At 38.8% G+C, this 24,636-nt stretch overlaps 1 protein-coding gene and 1 long non-coding RNA gene across 5 annotated transcripts in view; one reads left to right on the plus strand and one right to left on the minus strand.

The window, feature by feature from the left end:
* SYNPO2 (synaptopodin 2) overlaps positions 1 to 24,636 on the plus strand; it is a 178,560-nt gene that overhangs the window by 48,135 nt on the left and 105,789 nt on the right. The window lies entirely within an intron of this gene.
* On the minus strand, positions 11,731 to 20,056 carry LOC141410335 (uncharacterized). Its single transcript, XR_012435037.1, has 2 exons — positions 20,013 to 20,056; positions 11,731 to 12,902 (listed from the first exon to the last, which is right to left on the minus strand). It is a non-coding gene; the product is annotated as an uncharacterized lncRNA (long non-coding RNA).

The following is a 24,636-nucleotide window of genomic DNA, read 5'->3' on the forward strand; positions in this document are numbered from 1 at the left end:
TGTTCGCCTAAGGATTCATTTCTCAAACATACCTCCATCGTTAAGCAATGCATGACTGTATATATATGAACTCTTCAATTTAATGTATTTAATATTTATTTATGTATTTATTTTGAGACAGGGTCTTGCTATGTTGCCCAGGCTGATCTTGAACTCCTGGACTCCAGTGATCCTCTTGCCTTAGTCTGCTGAAATACTCTTTATTTTTAAAGATAATTCTTTTTATTTTCTCTTATAAAAATGAAAGAGAAAGTATTCCATCAAAATGACTGTGTTCAGATACTATTTGTAAACTGAACTCTCAGGTCATTAACATTACTGGTAATGTTCTCCAGCAGAGTGATAACCAACCAGGGTATACAGCTTGGAGCATTTTGTATGGGAAATTTGACAAACAGATGGTCCCACAGCTGTTCTATGGGAGTAGACAGCTTTCTTCCATCTCTTTCTCCATTTCCCCCATCCTCTCTGTCACTACTATCTACTTAAACATAAGATCACTAACAATTAACTGTTAAGCCTGTGGTGTCCTCCTCTCTTTCATGAAATACTTAACACTGGTGTTAACTATGAAAAGGACTGGTCCTCATCAGACACATGAGAAGTGGGAGGAAATGAGCAGTGGTTTAAGGAAAGCCTGTAATGAGGTATCTGGAGTGCCTCTCTCTTCATCCAGTCCACTTCCAAGTTTTGTAAATCAAATCTACTACCATATTACACTTCACATACATTCTCTTTCTCCCAAATTTACTGCCACCGGTAGTCTAATCATCATCATCAGCCACTTGGGACTCCTGCAATAAACCCCAAACTTGTCTCTTCTCATCCTCCAGTCTGTTTTCCAAACAGCAACCCAAAGACTTTAAAATGCAAACAGGACCATGTTTGTCTTTACTAAAACTCTCCAGCTACTTTTCACTGCACTTAGGATGAAATACAAAATTCCTCATAAGTTGTGCAAGGCCCTGCCTACATGTCCGAGTACATCTCCCTTCATTCTATCTATTGCTTAGTACATTTCAGATACACTCATTTCCTTTCATTTCCATTACTAGAACAAACTCTTTTCTGCCTTGGGACCTTTGCACATACCCTCTCCTCTGCTTGAAACACTCTCTGTCTCTTTGCCTGGCAAACTCCTACTCATCATTAATTCTCAGCCAGGGTCGTTTAGTCTCCATTCTCCCCTAACAGCTCATTTTAGGACTCCATGTTATATTCTCCAAAGATATCCTCAGATTTTCCTTTGGAGCACCTCCGTGTGTACTGCTTAAGTGTGTAAAGTCTGCCTCGGACAGTAGACCATAAACTACAGGAGAAGCGGCTTGGCCTACTGCTGGATCTCCAGGGTGTAATCAGATTGCTTGGGTTTGAATCCTTGTGCCCTCACTTCGCAGTTATAGGACCTTGACTACCCAGCCTCAGTTTCTTTACCTGCACAACAGAGAAAAAAATATAACTTTTAAAAAAGGATTATCGCAAGAATCAATCACAAAATCCATGTAAAATACTAGAGTGCCTGGCACATAGTAGGTGTTCAATCTATAATGGTTATTAGTAGAGTTGTCCCTTGGTATCTGTGGAAGTTTGGTTCCAGGACCCTGCTTGGATACCAAAATCTAAGGATGCTCAAGTCCCTGGTATGAAATGGCATAGTATTTTCATATAACCAATATGTATCCTCCCATATACTTCAATCATTTCTAGTTACTTATATTACCCAATGCAGTGTGAACGCTATATAAATAGTTGTTATACTGTATTTTATTTTTAAAATATTATTTTGGGCTGGGCACGGTGGCTCACACCTGTAACCCCAGCACTTTGGGAGGCCAAGGCAGGCAGATCACCTGAGGTCAGGAGTTCGAGCACAGCCTGGCCAACATGGTGAAACCTCATCTCTACTAAAACATACAAAAAAATTAGACAGGCATGGTGGTAGGAGCCTGTTGTCCCGGCTACTTGGGAGGCTGAGGCACAAGAATCACTTCAACCCGGGAAGCAGAGGTTGGCAGTGAGCTGAGATCGTGCCACTGCACTCCTGTCTGGGTGACAGAGCAAGATTCTGTTTCAATTAAAAAAATATATATATATTTTTATATATAACAAAATATAATATATATTATATATTATATATTTATATATTATATATTTATATATATAGAGAGAGAGAGATGTACATTATTTTGAACTGTTATATTGTTATTTTTTATTGTTGTTGGGTTTTTCCCAAATATTTTTTATCTTTGTTTGGTTGAATCCATGGATGCAGAAACTGGAAATATGGAAGGTCAACTCTACATTATTATTGTTTAAGACGTTTACATATTGTAGGCAAAAGTCAGTAGGAAATAATACCAGTTTCTTGAATAATTCTAAGAAGTCTCTAAAAAGTTATTGCTATTCAAGTTAGACCAGTGCTACAAAAATTGTTTTCACTGATAGCTTCCCTGTGGTTTTCCCTCAGTACTTTTTAAAACTGTCAGATGTTTCAGGTTAGCTATCCTAATACATAACTTAGTCTCCGTTTCAGAGGTTGTCTTAAAATATTTGAGTTTTTAAACAATTTGTAAGAGATATGTATATACTTACTTTCAGATGCATTGAAAAATAATTCACCATTACTTTCTATTTTTTCCACTGAGATTGCTGAGCTGAGCATATTTCATAAGCAAGGCACTCTGTTTGGGCTTATATTATATAAGAATGAAAAGAAATTTTATTTTTATAAATTTCACCTTCTGGAGATAATAATAACTTTTCCTTTTTTTACTCTCTATATTCACTGTCTTCTTAATGGTATTTCCATGGAGGAGCTTTTTATACCTTCATCAGGGTACAGTAAAAATGCTGCCCTGTGTAAAAGGATTATGACGGTGTACAGACTTCCACTGTCAGACACCTTCCTTTGGGTAAATATTTATGTGAAATGAGGCACCGAATTTAAAATAGTCCTAAAGAAGCTGCATACTCTCCTTGACAACAACAACAAAGAAGTTTGTGTGTGCACAGTTGGTTTAGCAGTATCTGGCATAGAGAAATAAAGACAAAAATACACTTTGGTCCTGTAATATTTATAGCATTGCCAGTTTAACCGTCGTGCCCTATTTAGGAATATTTTTTGAGTGAGCTTTATTTTAATATCTAAGAACACAGTCTTAAGTTGCTGAGCGACGCTGGTACTAACTGGAGAGGATAGCGAAGTACTTGCGTGCTGTTCCGTGAAGGATGAAGAGGCAACTTGCATTGGTAGAATCTTCCTAAATTCTTGCTTACCCCAACAAAGAAGGCATTGCTAACAATGAGGTAGCCACTTGGAAATGCTGTGTTAGGCTTTGTAGGCTTTTGTAGGCTTTTGTAAGAAACATTGTCTTTATGAGTTTATAACTGAGAAAGGCAAGAGATTCCATTTTGTAATTCTGAGTAATGCCTATCCACAGACGGCAGCAACTTGTGAGTGTGATGCTCCTATTATGAGAGAGTGAGCCAGTCTGCATAGTGCTTATATTCCAGGCGACTACAAGTGAAGCTAAAATGCATCATGACTTTAAAATTTTGAATCTTTCTAAAATGCACATAACCTTCACTTTAAAAACTAAAAATAATTGTCATTGCATTATAAATCTATTCAAAATTTATATATGCTGCCTGACTTCCCTAATAGAGTTACCTGTCATGGTTTGAGCTCTTTAGAGACTCAGTGTTCTCACATGAGCATCACTTTTTGAACTGTGTTGTGTTAAACTGTGTGAATGTGCTGGCCTTGGCACTAAAGGGCATTAGAGTGCCACACACAAAGCATTTTAGCCTTTTCTCTCTTCTTCTTCTTTTTTTTTTTTTTTTTTGAGATGGATTCTTGTTCTGTCGCCCAAGCTGGAGTGCAATGACGCGATCTCGGCTCACTGCAACCTCCGCCTCCCGGATTCAAGCGATTCTCCTGCCTCAACCTCCAGAGTAGCTGGAACTACAGGTGCACGCTACCACGCCCAGTTAATTTTTGTATTTTTAGTAGAGACAGGGTTTCACCATGTTGGCCAGTCTGGTGTTGGTCTCTTGACTTCGTGATCTGCCCACCACGGCCTCCTAAAGTGGTGGGATTATAGGAGTGTCACTGCACCCAGCCTCCTTTTCTCTCTTTTGAGCTCTCATTGTTTCTGTCAGTGTGTGTGAGCATGTGCTCTTCTAGCTCTGTCTTCCCTCCCCTCTAATTTTCTATTTCTAAATGTCTGTGGGTTAGAAAACATACTAGAATTACTTCTGAAATAAAGAGTAAACTGTTTTCAGCTAATTACCCAAAGGACTGCCTTACAACTCATGAAAGCATGCACACTTTTATTTATTTTTTTCATTCATTTGACACATATGTATTGAATACCCGCTATGTGCTCGTTATTGGACTGAGGACACTGTGGTGAGGAAACTGGTCCCTGCCATTGAGGGAGATATTAGTATGATGAGGTCGGTGCTGTTTCTGAGGATGGACCCCCACCCCTACCTGGGAGTAGTCAGGGAAAGCACCCAAAAGAAGCAATGCTCTGGGCTGGGTCTTCAACAAAGATGCTGGACAGGATGGTTTTCCAGATGATGAAGGGGGTGCTGACCGTGAGTGAGGCTGGGAGGAAGTGGAGGAGTGAGGGCGTTCCAGGCAATGCTTTTCCTCCCGCCTCCCACCTCTCTCCTGTCACCCCCATCTTGCTCTGCTTTGAGGACTCCTCTTGTTCCTATTGATTCACGTTGGTGCTTCTCCGGGTTCTGCCCTGGATCTTCCCTTCTCATTCAGCTCCCTCTTTCAGGGTCATCTCATAGCTGCCGTTACTGTTCCTTGTAAGTGAGTTTGAAATCATTGGGAGCTAATTTGTAAATGTTCCACCTGTAGAGCATCTCTCTGCCCTGCTCCAGAGCAGCACATCCAACTGAGTATTGGACATGTCGATTTTCATGTCTAACAGACACCACAAGTTCAACCTTCCCTCCAGATTAGATTCTCTTCCTGGGTTCTTTGTCTCAATGAAAGACACTACCAGACAAATCTAGTCAGGTTTTTGAGCCAGAAACCTCGACTTCTTCCTTTCTCCTCCTCCCTTTCAATTCATCAGCTCTGCTTAGTTCCTTGCCTTGAACATCTTTCCAGTTTGTCATGTTCTGTTGATTCCCAGTCACCAGCTTCATTCAGGACACTGTCAATGTTTTCCTACATTGCTTCACTAGTCCACAACTGGCATCTGTCCTGCTCTTTCCCCACAATGCAACCAGAAGGATCTTCCTAATAAGACAGATCAAACCTGACCACCTGAATCAAATACTTAATGGCTTCCAATTGCCTTCAAGATAAACACTCTAAATGAATCCACCCTCCCAGTCTCCTACTGCAACTTGCCTATACCAGGCCATTTATACATTTTTTATCCCTGGATGAAATTTATTTCCCATTGTATTCACCTTACTGACTCTAATCCTTCCTCAGGGAAGCTTTTCTGGCCCTTCTGACTGGGATAGGGTCCCCTTCCTGTATGCTTCTTGTCTCAGTGATTTTAATTTGTAGAGGTGACTGAGTGATAACATGGAGAGGCAGAGGCTCATGTCACTAAGTGTTTTATGACTTACATTTCCTGAAAGGAGGAGGCAGCCCCACTATGCAGACCACACGGGGAAACACCAGTGCCGTTCAGCAAGCAAAAAAGAACAAGGGGAAGGCAGAGGCCACCGCCTTTATTGTGTTTTCCATAGGAAAAGCAAGGCGAGGTAGGGGAAACAGTTTAGGGTTGGCCAGTTTGAATAATTCTGGCAGGCTTTGGGACATAGGAGCTATTCCTGGTTGGCTGGGTTTCTAGTCCTGTGTTGATTTAGGACAGGAAATATTGGCTTAGTGTGTGAGAGATAAAGGAACTGGTTTGGGAGATGGACTCACTAATGCTTGGTTTACATGTGAAAGGAGTACTGGACGGCAAGTTGTTTACCATATTAGGAATTAACTAGCTCTGGGAAGGACAGTCTCTCCCCAGCCCTCAAGCCTTTCTATTCCATCAAAATATCAAAACATCATAAAATACAGAAAATAAAAACATGATTAATAAATGCACTACACTACCACCTATAGAGGCAAGGTACATATCTCACTATATTGTAACACATGTCCCAAACTTGCTATGTTGTTTCTTGAGAGCAGGCATCTGTCTATCTTGTTCACCACTGTAACCCCAGTGCCCAGCATGGGGTCTCTGGCACTTGGTATTTGCTCAGTAAATATTGACGGAATTAAAAAATGAATGGACAGCTTTCTCTCTTGTATACATAGTTTGTGTTTTACCTGGAAAGCATAACTTTTTTTCTAAATTTAGATTTTGCTATATCAGTTACTCTATGAATTAATTAATTAATTATTTTATTTACTTTAAATGTGAGGGGATTTTTTTTCCCTTTAAAAGTTTAATCTGGCTCAGCAGTATAATGTATTACTTAAAACCCTATAAAGAGAATGACTCATCTCTACATCCCTGTGTCAGCTAGTGGTTCTTTATTGGGGATAATGTTGCCACACGGGACTTTTGGCAATGACCGGAGACATTTTGGTTGCCACAACTGGCATCTAGTGGATAGAGGCCAGAGATACTGCTAAACTTCCTACAATACACAAGACAGCTCCCCTAGCAACAAAAAATTATCTAATCTAAAATGTCAGCTGGTTGGGTGCAGTGGCTCACACCTATAATCCCAGCACTTTGGGAGGCTGAGGTGGGCGGATCACTTGAGGTCAGGAGTTCGAGACCAGCCTGGCCAACATAGTGAAACACTGTCTCTACTAAAAATACAAAAATTAGCTGGGCATGGTGGCATGTTCCTGTAATCCCAGCTACTTGGGAGGCTGAGGCAGGAGAAACTCTTGAACCTGGAAGGCAGAAGTTGCAGGGAGCCAAGATTGTGCCACTGCACTCCAGCTTGGGCGACAGAGTGAGACTCCATCTCAAAAAAACAAACAAACAAACAAACAACAAACAACAAAAAGTCAATAGTGCTGAGGTTGAAAAACTCTTTATTAAAGGATGGTGTGTTGACAGGTTTACCTAAAAAGACCTCACACAAACAACCATGCCCCCAGACTTCTCCATGAAGCAATTACAAGGTAACTTGCTAATATCTTAGAAGTAAAGACAGCAGCCCTAAGGGGAAAAGTAATTTTCAGAAGAAGACACATGGCAAGCTACAAAAGAGGGGCTCAGTATCAGAGCAAATAACTAGGTGGATTAAGACATGGAATGACAATGCTGAAGTCAGGGCTTAGCATGAGAATGAAAATCTTAGGCTGTTTAGCTGACAGTTAAAAGGTATGACTAAATTAACATAAGTGATGTGGGGGAAGGGAACAATTATGTAGAATTTAACTTCAAAGTTGCTCTCTTTAAAATTTGAGTTGTTTTCTCATGCTAACATGCTGCCGTTGATCAAAGAGATGCTGTCACATCTTTTTGGAACTGTCTTCATGTGTCATGCTCTTTTGAATATCATCAGTGGTGGTAAACATTGCTCTCTGAGGCAGGAATTTGGTTTTAGGAAAAAATTATGTTACTTGAACCTATATAAGGTGAATAAGGAAAGTCATCCATGCTCCCAATGTCATTTTCATAAAAATTGAGGACAGGCTATAAATTAAGTAAATCTGACTCTAAAGGCAATTTTAAAATGAGTGTTAGAAATGTCTTATGCCAAATCAACATCATTGTACCAAGTGTGTACCTCTCAAGGTAACTGTTTCAGGAGAAACATTCATATTGAGGTGTGTATGTTAGCAAAACATTACTTGACAGTTATGTTGCTTTCAGTGCTATATACCTACGTGGAAGTAACACCATGTTTGTGTACAACCAAATTTCTGTTAAGATGTTTACTAAAGATATTACTGTGCTTTTTATATGTTAAAGTTTAATTTCTAAGCTGTGATACTACCCTTCAAAACCTGAGAATTCCTAGATTAGGCAAGAATTTTATCCTTACGTTCTTTTCTTTGATGTCAGCTTTACTTTGGCCACATAGTAAAGGCCAGGCTTTTTGGTGTCTAGAATGGCTTTTTAGTGTCAAATCAAGCGCACACATTAAGTGTACTTGAGATAGATTAGTGTTATAAAAGGAGAATTAATGAAATAATGCCGCCAGTCTACTCCCAGTAGACTACCAATTCATTGCAGTTTGCCTGGAACTGTCCTGGTGCTAAAACTGAAAGTCATGCTTCTTGGGAAACTCTTTAGTCCTGGGGAAGTCAAGTTACCCCAACCCCAGTTTCTTAACTAACTCCTTAATTATTTTTGGAATATCTACAGTGAAAACAAAGCAATGGCTCTTCCAAAATAAATAAAAGAAATGGACATATCCATATTGGGAGTAGCAGAACAACTTGAGTCAAATAGCAACAAATACAAGACAAAACTAAGCTAAGCCACTCACTGACTCTTAATGCTGATTCAAACTAGAGTTAGATGTTCTATATTATGATGATGGTTCAGGCCATGTTTTACTAACTAATAATAATAACAAAAAACCCAATAATAATGTAACTTTTAAAACTTTAATCCATCATACTCAGAATGTTTGTTTCAGTTCTCTTAAGAGAAATATTTTGACAATTAATGTCTTTGCACAGGGAAATAATTGCCTTATGTAGTTTTTCAATGGCTTTGTATGATGTATCTAACAATTTTATATGATGCCTGAGAAACACTCAGCGGTGGAGTTTAGCTGAAAGTTAACATTGAAAATATACCGTCAATCGGGGGTAGTGTTATACAGATAGGAGAGAGACTGGTGTGGTGGTTAAGCACTGCAGTCAGGATCTTTGTTGACATCCTACCTTACCACTGACTTGTGCATGACCTCGGACTAGTTGTTGGCCTCTCTGAACCTCAGCTCCTTAGTAAAACTTGCAACATGCATAATTACAGTATTTATCTTCTGGTATTGCTGTTTATTAAATGGTAATGAAGTACAGTACTTAATGCTGTGCCAAGTGTAAACACTCAATAAATGTGAACCATTATTATTTGCACCTACCAAAAGTTCCTAGAATAGTATTTTCTGACAATATTTCACAGTCATATTGTCTTTTTAACTTATTTCCTATCCACTAGTACTCTTTGCAGAGGATCATGTTTTAAAAAATATATGAAGAACACAAAGAATTTTGATATGAGATGTGTAACTATATCAGTCTAATTGCCAAAGATCAATACAGTATTACTTTAAGAAAATAGTTTCAGAAAAAAAATTATCCATGACATATAACCCTTTGCAAATGCCCCCAAATCAGAACAAGTTAAAGAAAAAAACACACTAAGTATATCTTAGAGCAGGTGACACTGAAACATATCTTACTTGGAACAAGAAAGTGAGATGTATTTGTTATATCTATTAAGATAAAAATGCTAGAAACCAAGACATGACATCCCAGGATAATTGGTGTGCATGTTTGAAAATGCCAGATGATTTGCCCGGACTTGTCCTATATATTTATTTTCCAGTTTCATAACACAACATGCCTACCTCAAAACTAGGATACTACATACATGTAGTCAAAATAGCCAACAATTTGTTCCTCAAAAGTTTTTCTTATAGCTGTCTTGATGGTAGCTATTTGACTAAATAACACTATTTATTTATTTATTTATATTGAGACGGAGTCTTGCTCTGTCACCAGGATGGAGTGCAGTGGCGCAATCTCGGCTTGCTGCAACCTCTGCCTCCTGGGTTCAAGCGATTCTCCTGCCTCAGCCTCCCAAGTTGCTGGGAGTACAGGCGTGCACCACCATGCTCAGCTAATTTTTGTATTTTTAGTAGAGATGGGGTTTCACCATGTTGGCCAGGATGGTCTCCATCTCTTGACCTCGTGATCTGCCCATCTCGGCCTCCCAAAGTGTGGGGATTACAGGCATTAGCCACCACACCTGGCCAATAACACTTTCTTTAACACTATTAGGAAAATACCTGGAAAAAGCAAGATGATATAAGTGTAGGGCATTGTGGATCAAGGAATGTCAGCATCACATGATCATCTAACCAGAGGCAGACTGAAAGGAAAAAAAAAGAGGAGGACTTTTATCTAAGAACTTCCCCACATAAAATACTATAAGTCGGTCCAGATGCCATAACCTTAAAAATGTGTATCCTACTGTAATGTATATTGTTTTATTTTCTGTATGAGACATGACTTTAAAGTTTGGGAAGAAAGGTAAGGAAGGCATCAGTCAAAAGCAACACTCTTGCCAAAATAAGGGCTGAAGATGTGCTGTTTTGTGACCTCCCGTGCTATTTGGAATACAGCTGGCTGATGGTTAGGAAAGGTCAGTGATTTTCTTGCTCTTTCTGTAACCCAGTTTTAGAAATCTGCCACCCAAAAAGAATGGAGCAACTCCTGAAGGATTCCACAGCCCAGCGATCAGACCATGGTCAGCTTCTGCTTTCCTATGAAAGCCCTACACGTCGTTCGCTCGTTCTCTGCTGTATTCTAAATATAACATGAAAGCAGTAACTGATGATCCCTCTTATGTTCTTTATTTTTTAGAACTGGTACATTTATGTCTTGATTCATATTGTTAGAGGTTGTAAAGTCCTAGAAAGTTACAATAAAGTACTTTAGTCTCCTTATGATTTCACTCTAACATTTCAAATCCAAGATAAAATAATTTAGCATGCCCTCTTTTCTAAACACCTTATATAAAGTGCGTGTGTTAAGAGTGAAATTAATAAAGGTTTTTTTTTTTCCCTGTAGAAATTAGTATCATTAAAAGAAATATATTTAGGCTTGGACTTTCAGGTCAAGCCCTTTGAGTTGACAAGTTGTTTCTCCGAACTTATTAGTTGTGTTGCTTTCAGGAAGTCACAGTTGCTTTTGTGTGACTTTGTGAAGTCACAGCTAAAATTTTTGAACTGAATCCTCTTCCTAATCTGTTCTATCAAAATGAATATTTCATTGGTGTTTTATGTTTTATAAGGGATTACATTGTTGCTTGGCTTTGAGTCAGCTGAGTTCATCTTAAAGCATATAGAATTCTGTGAACTTCAGAATTTCTCATGATTTCAGATGAATTTCCCTGTCATCTCTGTACTGTCTCTTTTACAGCCTGATAGGGAAATGGTTTACATCAGGCACAATGTATACTTGAACAATGGTTTGTGAGCAGAGTTATATTACCTTTTATGGGCAATGATACACATAATGTGGCACAGCCTTTCCCTTAAGCTACATAGCAAATGGGACACAGCACTTTGTTTTTATGCCTGGATTCCCATACAATATTATTTTCGAAGTATGTTCATGTCAACAGCCTGAGCCTTATTTAAAGCAGCATTTCCTCTTGAAGTGCAGAGGAGGAGAATGACCTTCAGTTCTAGTCCTCTTAAGTTTGATTAAAGCCACCTGCAATAAGTTTATTGCCTTGAACTCTGCTGTTTAACCTCTATCATCTTCAGCCCTCTTCCTCTCCCTGTCGGGGCAGAATTGGTATAATACTAATAAAACCTAGCCTAGGAGAAGTAATCATCACACTTCTGCTTTAGAATTGATTCTCTTGTTAAAAGGCTATTTCGAACCATATGTAAAATTAAATCAACAATGAGAACAACTTAAGAAAATGGGGCAGTTTAATTCTGGCATATGCTTTCATAGCACTGTGCGTGTGAGTGTGTTTGTGTCTATATAATATGTGTATGTACATATAAATAATATATGCCTATATATTAACTTTTAGGACAATGTAGCTCAAAATTGACATGATTTAAATAACAATGAGTAGACTGGATACCATTAGTATTGTCCAAATGACTCTCATTGCTTAATACCACCTTATTTTTGGGGATCTGATTAATGTTTGATATTTCCAGGAAAGCAGAAATAATATTAAATGTCCATAAAGGTCCAAAAGGAAACTTCTTTGGTTAGTTAATTCTGTAAGCAAAAGAAAAAAAAACCCTTCTTTTTCTTCTCTAGAATTTTTGTAACTAGAGGTTCAAAATGTTTGGTGTTGGTTGTACTCTGTCTGATTTCATATTTCCAATAGTGGTTTTTAAAAGATGAAATTTTTTAATTAGTTGATTGCACTAATTAGGTCCGGTTTGTTAACATTTTGGTTCATAGGAACAGAATGAAGAACTAATTAACCAGGTATAGGATAAAAATCAGCAGTAGGACTAAATGTCCATTTTTTTAAGGAAGAAAAGAAGCAGACGCTCAAGAATCATGTTTTTACCGCAGTGTTTCTCAAACTTCAGTACGCACTGGAACCGCCTGGTGGGCGTCTTACCAAGTCACACATCACTGCCCCCACCCTGCATTTCGGATTCATCAGGTCTGGGCCAAGGTTCAATAATTTACATTTTTGATACTATGGGCCAGGAACCACACTTTGAGAACTACTGTTTGACCAAAACTGACCCTCCTGGGATCAGAGTACAAACTGAAGGTGATTGTCAGTGTGCTTAACCCCAGGTAACGTCCATCTGCCAACTGCAAAATGTAAAGGGGCTCTTTCTCCTTCCAACACCGTGGTCCTAGAATCATGATCTTTGCTCAATTTCTCTTTCTATTCCAGAAATATTTTCTCCACAACCATTTTCTGAGTCTACATGGGGAATCCATATAAATACACAAGTTTTTATTGTAGTGTGAAAGAATCGATGCCTATCAATTTATGTTACTTAATGAAGGTAAATTCCAAACCCAGCATTTCATTTTATTTAGTGTCTTTCTTTTATGTTGCTATGAAGGGATACCTGAGGCTGGATAATTTATAAAGAAAAGAGGTTTTATTTGGCTCACAGTTCTGCAGGCTGTGCAAGAAGCGTGGCACCAGCATCTGCTTCTGGTGAGGATCTCAGGAAGCTTTCAAACACGGTGGAAGGGGAAGGGGAGCAGGCATCAACTGTGAGAGAAAAAGAGAGAGGAAAGAGGTGTCGCACTCTTTTAAACAACACAGCTCTTATGTGAACTAATAGAGCAAGAACTGACTTGTGACTGTGGAGAGGGCACCAAGCCATTCATGAGTGATTCGTTCCCATGATCCAGACACCTCCCACTAGGCCCCACCTCCAATTGGGGACTAAATTTCAATGTGAGATTTGGAGAGGACGAATACCCCAATTATATCACTCAGTTAACTTGCATGGGTTTAAAGCATTAACTGCAGTGAGAGTTGCTCCTCTGTGCTCGGTGGTGAAGGATCTTTCTTGATCTAACCCACTGGAGGGTTTTAGAATAAGAAAACCTGGGTCTCCTTGCAGACAAATAAAAATCTCTGAGTAGGGCCTTGGAATTTAAAAGCTTTCCAGGTAGTTCTAATGTGTCACCAAGAACCATTGGCAAGCCTAAAGATGCTTTGTCAATGGGAGTGATATGTCCCCCCAAGAGCATGAAATTTGATGAGGTGGTGGTGAAAAAATTGTAGCAATGACAATGGTTCGTGGATCTCTAAAAAGCCACAGTAGATAAACAGGTATATGGCAGATCCGAAGCATTTGCATTTCATGATGGGGTGGGGGCAGGATATTATTAGAAAAACAAATGTCTAAAAAGACTCCCTAGGAAGTAATAATGAAAAAAAGTTGAAAAACACTACCCTAACCCTGTGAAATTGCTACTGTGGTTTTTGGTAGTCCAACTTCCTTCCAAAATGCAAATCTAATTGAATGCTGTTGCAGGTGTTGGTAGAGAAAAACAGCATCTTTAAATTCTGCTACAGCCAGGTGTGGTGGCTCACTCCTGTAATCCCAGCACTTTGGGAAGCCCAGATGGGCAGATCACTTGAGGTCAGGAGTTCGAGACCAGCCTGGCCAACATGGTGAAACCCCGTCTCTACTTAAAAAAAAATACAAAAATTAGTTGGGCGTGGTGACACATTCCTATAATCCCAGCTACTCGGGAGGCTGAGGCAGGAGTCACTTGAACCCAGGAAGTGGAGGTTGCAGTGAGCCAAGATCAAGCCACTGCACTCCAGCCTGACTCCAGCAAGACTCTGTCTCAAAAAATAAAATAAATAAAATAAAATAAAATAAAATATTCTATTACATGTTGATCACTGAACTAGGGGTTTCTACACATGCTTTCAAGTCAATCCTCATTACCCTGCACTTTTTCTTCAGAATACAAATCACAAATATAGTTAGTTTTACTTGATATTTGTTTCAACTCTACTTTCAAAATAATTTATAGTGAAAGTTACTGTCATTATGAAGCTTACAAAAAATTCTCTTTGAAGCTGTGAAGCCACCACGTAGCTTTAAATTGCTTTCCCTTTAAATAATTGTCAGATGCGTTTAACCAAGTTTGAAAAAGATGACATTCTGTTAAAAGAATTCACAATAGAAAACAACTGCCACATTTCATTCTCAATAATATTGTTTTTCTAAAGAATTTTAGAAAATCATCATTTCATTAATTTGTAATAAGTTTTAGTGTATAACAGCCACAAAAGGCAGGTACATTAAAATACCAGTGGTTGCGTATAATCTTTTGCAAGGATATAGGTTTGTTTTAATATGTATCTGGGATTTTATTTTGTTCAGTTATAGTGAGGCCAACAGATCAGGAGATAATTACCATTGAAAAGATAGCTTGCTACTCACAGTTTCCAAGGTTAGGGCCACACAGGACAGCCCAGGGAAGCACCAAGGTCAGTCAGAAGCAGAAGCAGAGAGCAGAGGGCATGGGCAAGAGCCTGTATTGTGGTTTCTACAGGAATGAATGGACCAGACAAGGCAAGTAGCTGAGTAGGCTTAGGATTTGATAATTTAAATAATTTTGGTAGGTTCTGGGTTATAAGAATGGTCCCCAACTGTCTGTTACCTGGTGCTAGGGTGACTAGGACAGAGGAATATTGCTTCTTGGAGTGTCAGAGCCAGGAAGAGGAGGCAGTGGGAGTGTGGACTCAGGATTGGTTGGTTTACTTATGAAAATGTGCTCAAAGGCAAGTGGACTATCTCTAGGAATTAGCTAAGCCTTGGAAGCCCAGTCTCTCCTTGGTTAGTGAGATCCCACATGCCAGAGCATAAGAATACGGAAAATAATACTGTCAAAATAGGGTTTTATAGTTAATACAAGGTTGAGTCTCAGAAATTCAGATCCATAAACTCGATTGGTTGTGAAAAAGAAGGCTATCCAAATGTCATGAAAAAATATAACTGGGCACAATGAAGTCTGGCCCATTTCTATACAACCAGTGTAAAGATAATGAAGTCTGCATGCCATTGTATACCTAAGTCAAGAGAAATCACCTATCCTAAATGGTGAAACTTGTTGGGAGGAGGCAGGTGGAGGCAGGATTTTATTGACATTGTGGTCTTGGTATTTATATCTCCTGTCTTACTTCTCTGTGTGCTCGGTCTATACAGACACAGTGTGTAACTTAGATACTTTCTATTACCTCCAACCTTAGTTTGTCTGTGCTGCTAAAAATACCACAGTTCTGGAGGCTATGAAGTCCCAGATCAAGGTGCCAGCAAGTATCTGTCTGGGGAGGGCACAGTCTCTGCTTCCAAGATGCTGCCTTGTTGCTGCATCCTCTGGAGGGGAGAATGCTGTGCCCTCATATGGGATTGAAAAAGAAAACTGGTCCCCTCTAGCCCGTATATAAGGTCGCTAATCCCATTCATGAGAGCTCTGTCCTCATGACTTAGTCACTGCCTAAAGGCCCCACCTCTTAATACAATCACACCGGCAATTAAGTTTTGACACACGAATTTCGGAGGACATTCAGACCATAGCACCAGACAATGCCAGTACACGAAGAAACAGCAAGTTTGTTGGGACCCAAGGGCAAAAATCTATAGTTTCAAAAAGTACAAAGAGTTTTATGATTGTTGTAGTTGTTACTTTTACTGCTCAGCAAAATGAATACAGCATTGTATCAAAAAAAATCTAAATTTTATAGTAATATAGGCCACAGCTGAAAATCTAACCCAGTTATTTAGTACTAGCATGTTACCTTTCCAAACATGATTTTTTTCATAATAAAATTCATGTTGTAATATCACTCTTGAGGCTAGAAACAAATTGAAAAAAACATAGGAAACAGATGAAGATTAAAATATAAACTTTTTTAAAAAGCTAAAGCTGAATTTGAGGATGTGGCTAAGATGTGCAACCGCCATGAACTTATTAATATTTCATCCCAGAATTAAACTTCTCCCTCCAGTCTCAGGCAGAGGAGAGAGCCCACTCTTCTAAATATAGCTGAGAATACATCCCAAGTAAGGGGTCTTAAAAGGGATTGACCTACACTAGGCTTTCTCAGTCCCTTCTCTTAGTCTCAACAATCAGGCAAGAAAATCATCCTCTGTCTTGAAGGGTGAGTGAAGGGTGATGAGAGAAGTACATAGTCCCCAGCCTCCCAGCTCTGGAATAATTAGACTCAGGGACTGGAAATCCCCTTACACTACTTTGAAGATTATTGTGAAGATCGATTACAGATGACATATGCAATCTGTCTATCCACAGCAATAGGCATTTTCAGTGGAAAGAGATAGTTAAACTCATCAAGACTTCATTTACCACATAGAGGATTGTTCCTTCTTCTGATAATGAAATTTAGTAAAATCACTTCTTTTTTATTTTAATTTTTTCCATATCTGAGAGTAAACTTTTTAATTCATGAGAAAAGGAGATGTTCTGTATGAATTCAAGTTGCTTGTAATTATGTATTTTGAATTAACTCTAATTAATTTTATATATGATTCTCAAATTTCATTCTAGTAAGATAGGTAAAATTGGTGAAAATACCAGAAATAATGTAATACCAAACTGCAAACATGAATATTATATTTTACTATTTCAATTGTTATTGTTGGTATTTTGGTTGATCACATTGGATGGTAGGTACTTCATCTTTCTAGATAGAACAATTTAGCACATTTGTTCAAAAATGAGGATTTGCTGTCTCAGCAATGATACTAACATATATTATTTATTAAGAGCTTTATACATCAGACAGTGTGCTGGTGCTTTACAAAACTTTATTTCTAATAGTATAACAACCTTGGAAGGAATTATTATGATAACAATTTTCTAAAGGAGAAAACTGAAGGTCAGAGAGATAATTTTAAAAAAATTATACAGAATCAGAGTAGTGAAGTCAGGATTCTAACCCTGAATCCTGCAAATTCCTTCCTTTAAATATGTCTTTCTGCCTTTCTGTAGGAGAATTTAATGTGAAAAGGAAGAACACAAGGTTGTAGTTCCATCAGTGTAACTAACAGCAGTGACCTTGGAACTTCACTTGATTGAAGTATATAAGGGACAGGAAGACAGCCCTTTTTAAAAGGCTCAGTATGAGTTTAAACACATTGGTCATCTTCACATTGTTTGGTTGATTTATCCAAACTATATTGAGAGCTTAGAGAACAATAGCACAGGTTTTCCTGCACTGCACACCATTGTTTTCATCATTTTATGATACCCTGAACTTCTCCCTTCATAGGATTCATCACAATTGTAAACTCTTTGCTGAAGTTTGTGTCAGATTCTAGCCCCTGAGCGGGGCAGTGATGACTTTGTCTTATCACTCTATCCCCCATTGCCCAGCGCAGAGGATAGGATAGGTGCTCGTTATATATCCATTGGCTATTTGAATGAGTTAATGACTAATGGCATAGGGTTCTCAGAAATGAGTGGCAGAGGTATTATCAACTTCAGGCAAGAAAAGGAGAGACTCTGTAGGACTCAATCTTTCTCGAACTGTAGCCTTTTTTTTTTTTTTTTTTGATAATTAAAAATTACTCAGAATTGCACACACCTTGAGTCTTTCAACACTTTATACCATATGGCAATATCTGTTATATTTTCATAATTTGCATGTATAACTGCAAAATCACAATGCTTATTTTAGATTCCTAGGAATTAATGTAGATTGCCAAAGATCACCAGTGTGAAAGCTCATGAGCCAGCATAAAATTAGGTATTGATGAGCTCCAGGGAGAATAAAAGATATTGATCTCTGTTGGTTCTCTCTAGTGAACTCCTCTCTAACAAACTGGACCCTCTGGGCTTGGTGAGGAATGGATCAGAATGCAAAAACGGTGGAGCAAAATCTATGTTATGCACTTTCTCTTCCAAAAGGCCACGATTCCTGTGGGTCCTTGTTTACCTCCACCCTCCTGATATTTAGCATATGTCTGCCTACATGGAACTGCTCTCTCCTCAAGTTTTGCACCTAATTTCTCCTTAACATTGGCAATTACTTATGCTCTTCTTCACATATAGTTTCATGATACAGTACAGTTATTATATTACAAATCTGTACTTTCATTTCAGTTTTTAAAAAGATTAAATACACGGGTTTTCATGTAATCATATTTTGTAGTCTGTATCTTTAAAACAAAAAGTCACTTAAAACACTGACAATTTGCCTCCAAACGTGCCTTAAATATCTTCATTATTTAAGAGTGCTTTTTCTTTTTTTCTCTCTCTCTCTCTTTTTTTTTTCCTAACTCCAGAAAGATTATTCATGGGAAAAGTCCTAGAGCCTGCTTCCAAACTGCACACAAATGGTAATACAAAGTGCCCTTTCATATAGGCTCAGCATTGCCATCTAGGAACTATGTAGGTCTCAAATGTGAAAGGATGTTCAACCAAAAATGGGCATTTCAGTTTTAGGCAAAGTCTCGACTGAAAATAAGTCTGCTGCCCATGCTGAAGCCACAGTAGGGATAATTCAGGCATAAAACTGAGCCACAAGGGGAAAATACTTATTTGTATTCTTGAAATAGATGATATTTTTTATATTCTCCAAATCAACTGATTAGTTGATCAAGTATCCTTCTGTAGATATAGATTTATCTGAAAAACCATTGTCTAATATGGTTTTATCTTTCTCTCTCTCTTTCTGTCTGTATAGCTATATACAAGGGAGTCTGTGAGGGAGAATAATAGCTGGCATTTACCAAGTACTTTATGTGCAAACACTGTTCTAAGCACTTTACACACATTAACTCATTTAATCCTCACAATACATATATGAGGGAGGCATAATATTATCCCCATTTTTACAAATTAGGAAATTTAGGCATAGTAAAATACATTGCCCAAGCCCATACAGGTAGTAAGCAATGACTTGCACCAGACAGTCTGACTCCAGACTGTGCTTTTTTTTTCTTTTTAGACAGAGTCTCATTCTGTCACCTAGGGTAGAGAGCAGTGGTGCGATCTTGGCTCACTGTAATCTCTGCCTCCCAGGTTCAAGTGATTCTCCTGCCTCAACCACCTGAGTATCTGGGATTACAGGCACTCGCCACCACGCCTGGGTAACGTTTGCATTTTTAGTAGAGACGGGGTTTTGCTATGTTGGCCAGGCTGGTCTCGAACTCCTGGTCTCAAGTAATCCACCCTCCTGGGTCTCCCAAAGTGCTGGGATCACAGGTGTGAGCCAGATTCAGATTCCATGCTTTTTAACAACATGCCAAACTGCTGCTAGCCTCAGAGAAAGTGAAACATAATGGGAAATCTAAATAGAACTGATAATTCAGCAATATGAACTGTCCCACGATATTATGTACTTAGATGGCACATGGCCTCTAAGAGAGCAGTAGCTGCAGATACAGAGTATATATTTCCCCTGCCTGTTTTACTGTGGATTGGGGTAATCAGGGGAAGCTTCTTAGGAAGAAAACTATTGAATTGGGCCTTCTAAAGTGGCAGAATCGGATGAGGGAAGTAGCGTATAGAAAGCATTCTCAGCAGGAAGAAAGGTTTGAGCCGAAATGTACAAAGCATTATTATAGGGGATAGTGGGAAGGCCAGTTTGCCCAGAGCAACAGTCTTAAGTAGAGAAAGCAGATATATTTAGAAAAGTTGCTTAAATCCAGATGTTACAATGATGTGACTCTCATGCGAAGAATGTGGACTTCATTTCATAGACAAAGCAGGGTTGTCTTAAGAGGTCAAGAACAAGAGTGGGAAAATGAAAAAAATGTTTGAGGGAATATTAGTCTGGCAACCGAGTGCAAGAGAAATAAAGGATAACAAAAAGGAAGCAGAGCCTTACCTGGAAGTTGGTGCCTTTTTCAAGATGAGGGCCTAGAATTTAATAGACATGGGTTAAATAAATAAAAGGAAGGCATCAATCTTGGAAATATTACTAAGGGAAAATTAGTAGGAATTGTCTGAGTGGTTATGAAAACCTAAGGGAAAACATCAAAGATTATTTCAAAAATTTTAAGCCTGGGAAACAGTAAGATGGAATCCAAATAAAAAGTAGATACAAACTGGAAATGAGAGGAGAGATTGGGGTTTTGAAGACGCTGATTTAGAAGTCATCATCATAAATAAGGACTGATTTTAAAGAGAAACTGGGGGACTGACATAACCTTAGGTAATGTCCATGTGTGAAGGGTAGAAAGAAAAGTCTACAGAAGTAACCAGAAAGACACTAAAACTAGAGGCTGTGGGGAACCAGGATAGCATAAGCTTCATGGGTGTCAATGGAGGAAATGGTTTCAAGGTGAAACTTATTGTGGTCAACAGTTCCAAAAGTCGCAAGAAATAAAAGGAGAATGGGAACACAGAAAAAGATAATTGAATCTACAAACTCACATTGCATAGCATATACCTAAGTAGACTTAACTTTACTCTTTTAACTGTAATTATTTTTATTTTGTCAAAATCAAAATTATTTCCTATTGGGTAAATCAATTGTTCCTTATTCTTAGCCAGCCAATTAATCAGCAATACTTATTGAGCAGTCACTATATTCAGAACACAAGAGGAAGAAAGCTTGGTGGGAGTGGGGGAGGTAAGTGTAACTCACAGTAAAATCAAATGGTCTCTGAACTGCAGAGCTGGGGTGACTTTCACTCTGATATCCTTTTCTTTAGGCACATGGAGAATAGAGGCAAAAAGGTGACATGGTGGCTGGACATGGTGGCTCATGCCTGTAATCCCAGCACTTTGGGAGGGCGAGGTGGGCAGATCACTTGAGGTCAGCAGTTTGAGACCAGCCTGGGCAACATGGTGAAACTCCGTCTCTACTAAAAATACAAAAATTAGCCTGGCGTGGTGGTGGGTGCCTATAATCCCAGCTACTCAGGAGACTGAGGCAGGAGAATCACTTGAACCTGGGAGGCGGAGGTTGCAGTGAGCCGAGATTGCACCACTACACTCCAGCCTGGGTGACAGAGTGAGACTCCATCTAAAAAGAATTCAAAAAGGTGACATGGTGATAAGAAGCTATGGATTTGCATTATAAACCCCAAGGGTGTACTGGCAAATCTCATCTATTTAATGGATCTTTGAAACTTGGGTCTGTATTTGGAAAAGTCATTCCCCACAAACACAGGAGGTTCCTCCCCAGGGACGTTCTCTGTGATCTTCCATGGCAAGGACCTCCTGAATGCTTCTAATTTGAAAGATCTGTTGAGGATTAGTTAAGAGAAGAGGTAGGCTGGGTTCTGTCAACACACCCACCCATGCAACTGGGGGCTATGTTGCACATCTCACTGGTCTTTGGCCAGTGTGACCTACTGTGTAAGAGTATGTGCTTTGGAATCAGATCTGGATATAGCCTCCCTCCCTCTCCATTTACCAGAATTGTGATTTGGAAAGTCACGTAACCTCTTCAGACTTTTTTTTTTTTTTTAATCTGTAAAGGTGGACATAATAACCATAAATAAAAGATTATTGTTAAATGCTCTGTTCATGGGATACACTAAATACATGGTAGCTACTCTAATTATTGTTTTAGGAGTTGAAAGAATGTTGATTGTCCTGGCTGATTATGGGGCCTTAAATAGTGTCACAGGGTCTCCATCCTGATGCCTTTCACTATGTAATAAAATGACTTGCATCTTCAAGCTTCTGCAAAGCCCTTCCATCTCCACTAATACATGTTATCCTCACAACAAACCTGTAAATGACTCAGCATGTCTGTTATTACTCCTGTCTTGCAGATGGAGAGAGAGGGCCTTAGAGAGAGGCAAAGACTTGTTTCAGTCACAACATGAAAAGGTCACAGAGTCTGAACTGGAACCCATGGATGCTCACTCCCATCAGAGCTTGATGGGAATAATCAAGAATATGCAGTCACTTTTCTTGCCAAAATCCCCCTCCACTTTTGTGGAGAACACAGTGCCGAGATGAGCTAATTCTCTAGACACATAAAAGAGCTGCTTGTTGAACTTTTGACTGTTGGCAAGTTGTGCTCATTTCTTAGCCTCAGCAATGCCTTGACACTTCTTCTGCTTTAAACCTTTTATCTTTCAAAGGACTTTACTCTTAGCATTTTTGAAGAGTGGGCATTGTTTTCATCCTTCTCACATCTCAAAAAATATGTGTCTTATGTTCCATTAGTCCATCCACATACTTAACTTAAGTCAGAATATTGGTTTGGATGCCATGGTGCGTGTATGTTGGGGTTGGGGGTGGGGTGATTTAGCCTGAGGAAAGTGCATGAAACTTAACCTCAAATATTTTGAGATACGTAATATTACTTTAAGTCTTCTCATTTCGCATATGAAATATGCTTTTCTTCAGCTTTGTACACCAAGTTAATTAATTAAATAGTCCATGATTTAACAAATTTCATACTTGCTTGGGAGGCTTAAGTACCTAGATAAGCAGGCCTTGGTCTTAAGTTATTGGGTTTACTCGTTGGGATCTTGCTGCAGGTAGGTGTGAGGGTGGGCAATGGAGGAGTGGGGTCAAAAGCACAACACTGCAACCCCCGAATCCATTTCCAGTGGATGGGATGATGATCCTGAGTAACTCTGCCTTACAATGTATCCACAGTTGTGTGAGCAGAGGGAAACCCTGGAAAATTCTTTGCACCTCTTCCTATAGTGTTCAGTCATCTCAGGAAACAGACTGCTTTGGTTGTCATGTTTCTTGTAGGAGCAACGTGATTTGATTAGGAGAAATGTTGAAAATTTCCCTCAGATTGCTCCCTATAGAGATTTTGAGGATTAAGTTCTACGGTGCCCTTCTAGCCACTAAGGAACAACTTCTGATTTTTTGGTGCGGAGGGAGGGAAGACGAATGTTTCTGCATTTTGGGTCCATAAATCCAATTTTACTTTGATTGAAAATGTGTTCCTCTAAGGTATCAATGTTTACATAAGACAGATGGCATTTTGACCCTACATGGTATATTTCTATTCAAAGGATTTTAGGATCTGTTTATTCATCAATTAGTAAAGGCAACATGATTTGACTACAAAGTTATTGGGAACACTCAATCTATTATTTTTACAGAAAGACAATGAACTTATTTTCCCCAAGTGTGAAGTATATTAATTGCATCAAGATATATTCCCGATTACTATATCAGGACATCAAAGGAAAGCAGGTTCCTTGAATCATTACTCCCCACCTCTTTCACTTCACTGACCAATCACGGAGGTTTGGATCCTAAATTTAACTTTGAACGTTTGCTGCCAGTTCCAAAGAATTTGCTAAATAGGTTTCAAATGTTCACCCTTTGTAGGCTTGAGAATGAAGAATTAAAAGAAGAGTGATGGTTACCGTTATAGTAAAAACTTGGCACAAAATAAAAAAGGGCTTTTCTTTCTTCTCTCACTTTTTCCAGGTGCTCACCTAAAGCAATAAATGTGTGGGTAATTACCCATGAGTTTTTCCAATCCTAAGGCAGTTAAATGGCATGAACAATGTGCTTTTTAAAAAGATCACTCTAAACATTTATTTCAGTTCAAGGAGTATTTGTGTACTTACTCTGGGGCAAATCCAAGGAACCTAGGAGATTCAGAAGAAACATGAACTAGAGGCTCGCTCTCTCTGGTATCTGTGACCACTGCATTGCCTGGCCATACTTTCCTCATTCATTCCTCCTCTACCACCTTTTTTTTTTTTTTTTTTTTCCACTTAGCCCAGGGCAAAGCTATCTATCAACTTCTATCCGTTGGCATTTCCGAGCCTATATCCTTTGTCTTTTCTATCTATACTCTCTCCCTAGTTATAGTACATTGACTGGTGACCCACAAAAAGATTTGTTCGTGTCCTAATTCCTGGAACCTGTGAGTGCTATCTTATTTGGGAATGAGGCCTTTGTAGATGTAATTAATTAAGGAACTTGAGCTGGAGAGGGCCTAGATTATACAGGTGGGTTCTATCCTTCTAAGAGACACTAGGAAAGATATGATAGAAGAGGAGGAGGCAATGTGACCACAGAGGTAGAACTTGGAATGATGTGGCCACAAGGGCACAAGTCAAGGATTGCTGACAGTCACCAGAAGTGGGAAGAAGCAAGAAGTGCTTGTTCCCCTAGTCCCCAGAGGGATGCAGCCCTGCTGACACCTTGATTTTGGATTTCTGGACTCCAGAATTGTGAATGAAAAATTTTTCTGTTGTTTTTAGCCACCAGTTTGTAGTCATTTGTTATTTTCCATCCTGGTGAAAATAAACAGACCTAAAAGATATTCAACATCATTAGCCATTAGAGAAATGCAAATTAAAATAATGACAATATCACTACATATGTATCAGAATTGCTAAAGTAAAAAATAGCGACAACACCAAACACTGACAAGAATATGAAGAAACTAGCTCATATTGCTGATGGGAATGTAAAATGGTAAAATTGTAAATTGAATGTAAATTATAAAATTAGTTTCATGTGGCAGGAAACTAATATATTACGTACATTTATCTAATCTCTCATCT

The sequence above is a fragment of the Macaca fascicularis genome, chromosome 5, assembly GCF_037993035.2.
Source record: "Macaca fascicularis isolate 582-1 chromosome 5, T2T-MFA8v1.1".
NCBI classification, from domain to species: Eukaryota; Metazoa; Chordata; class Mammalia; order Primates; family Cercopithecidae; genus Macaca; species Macaca fascicularis.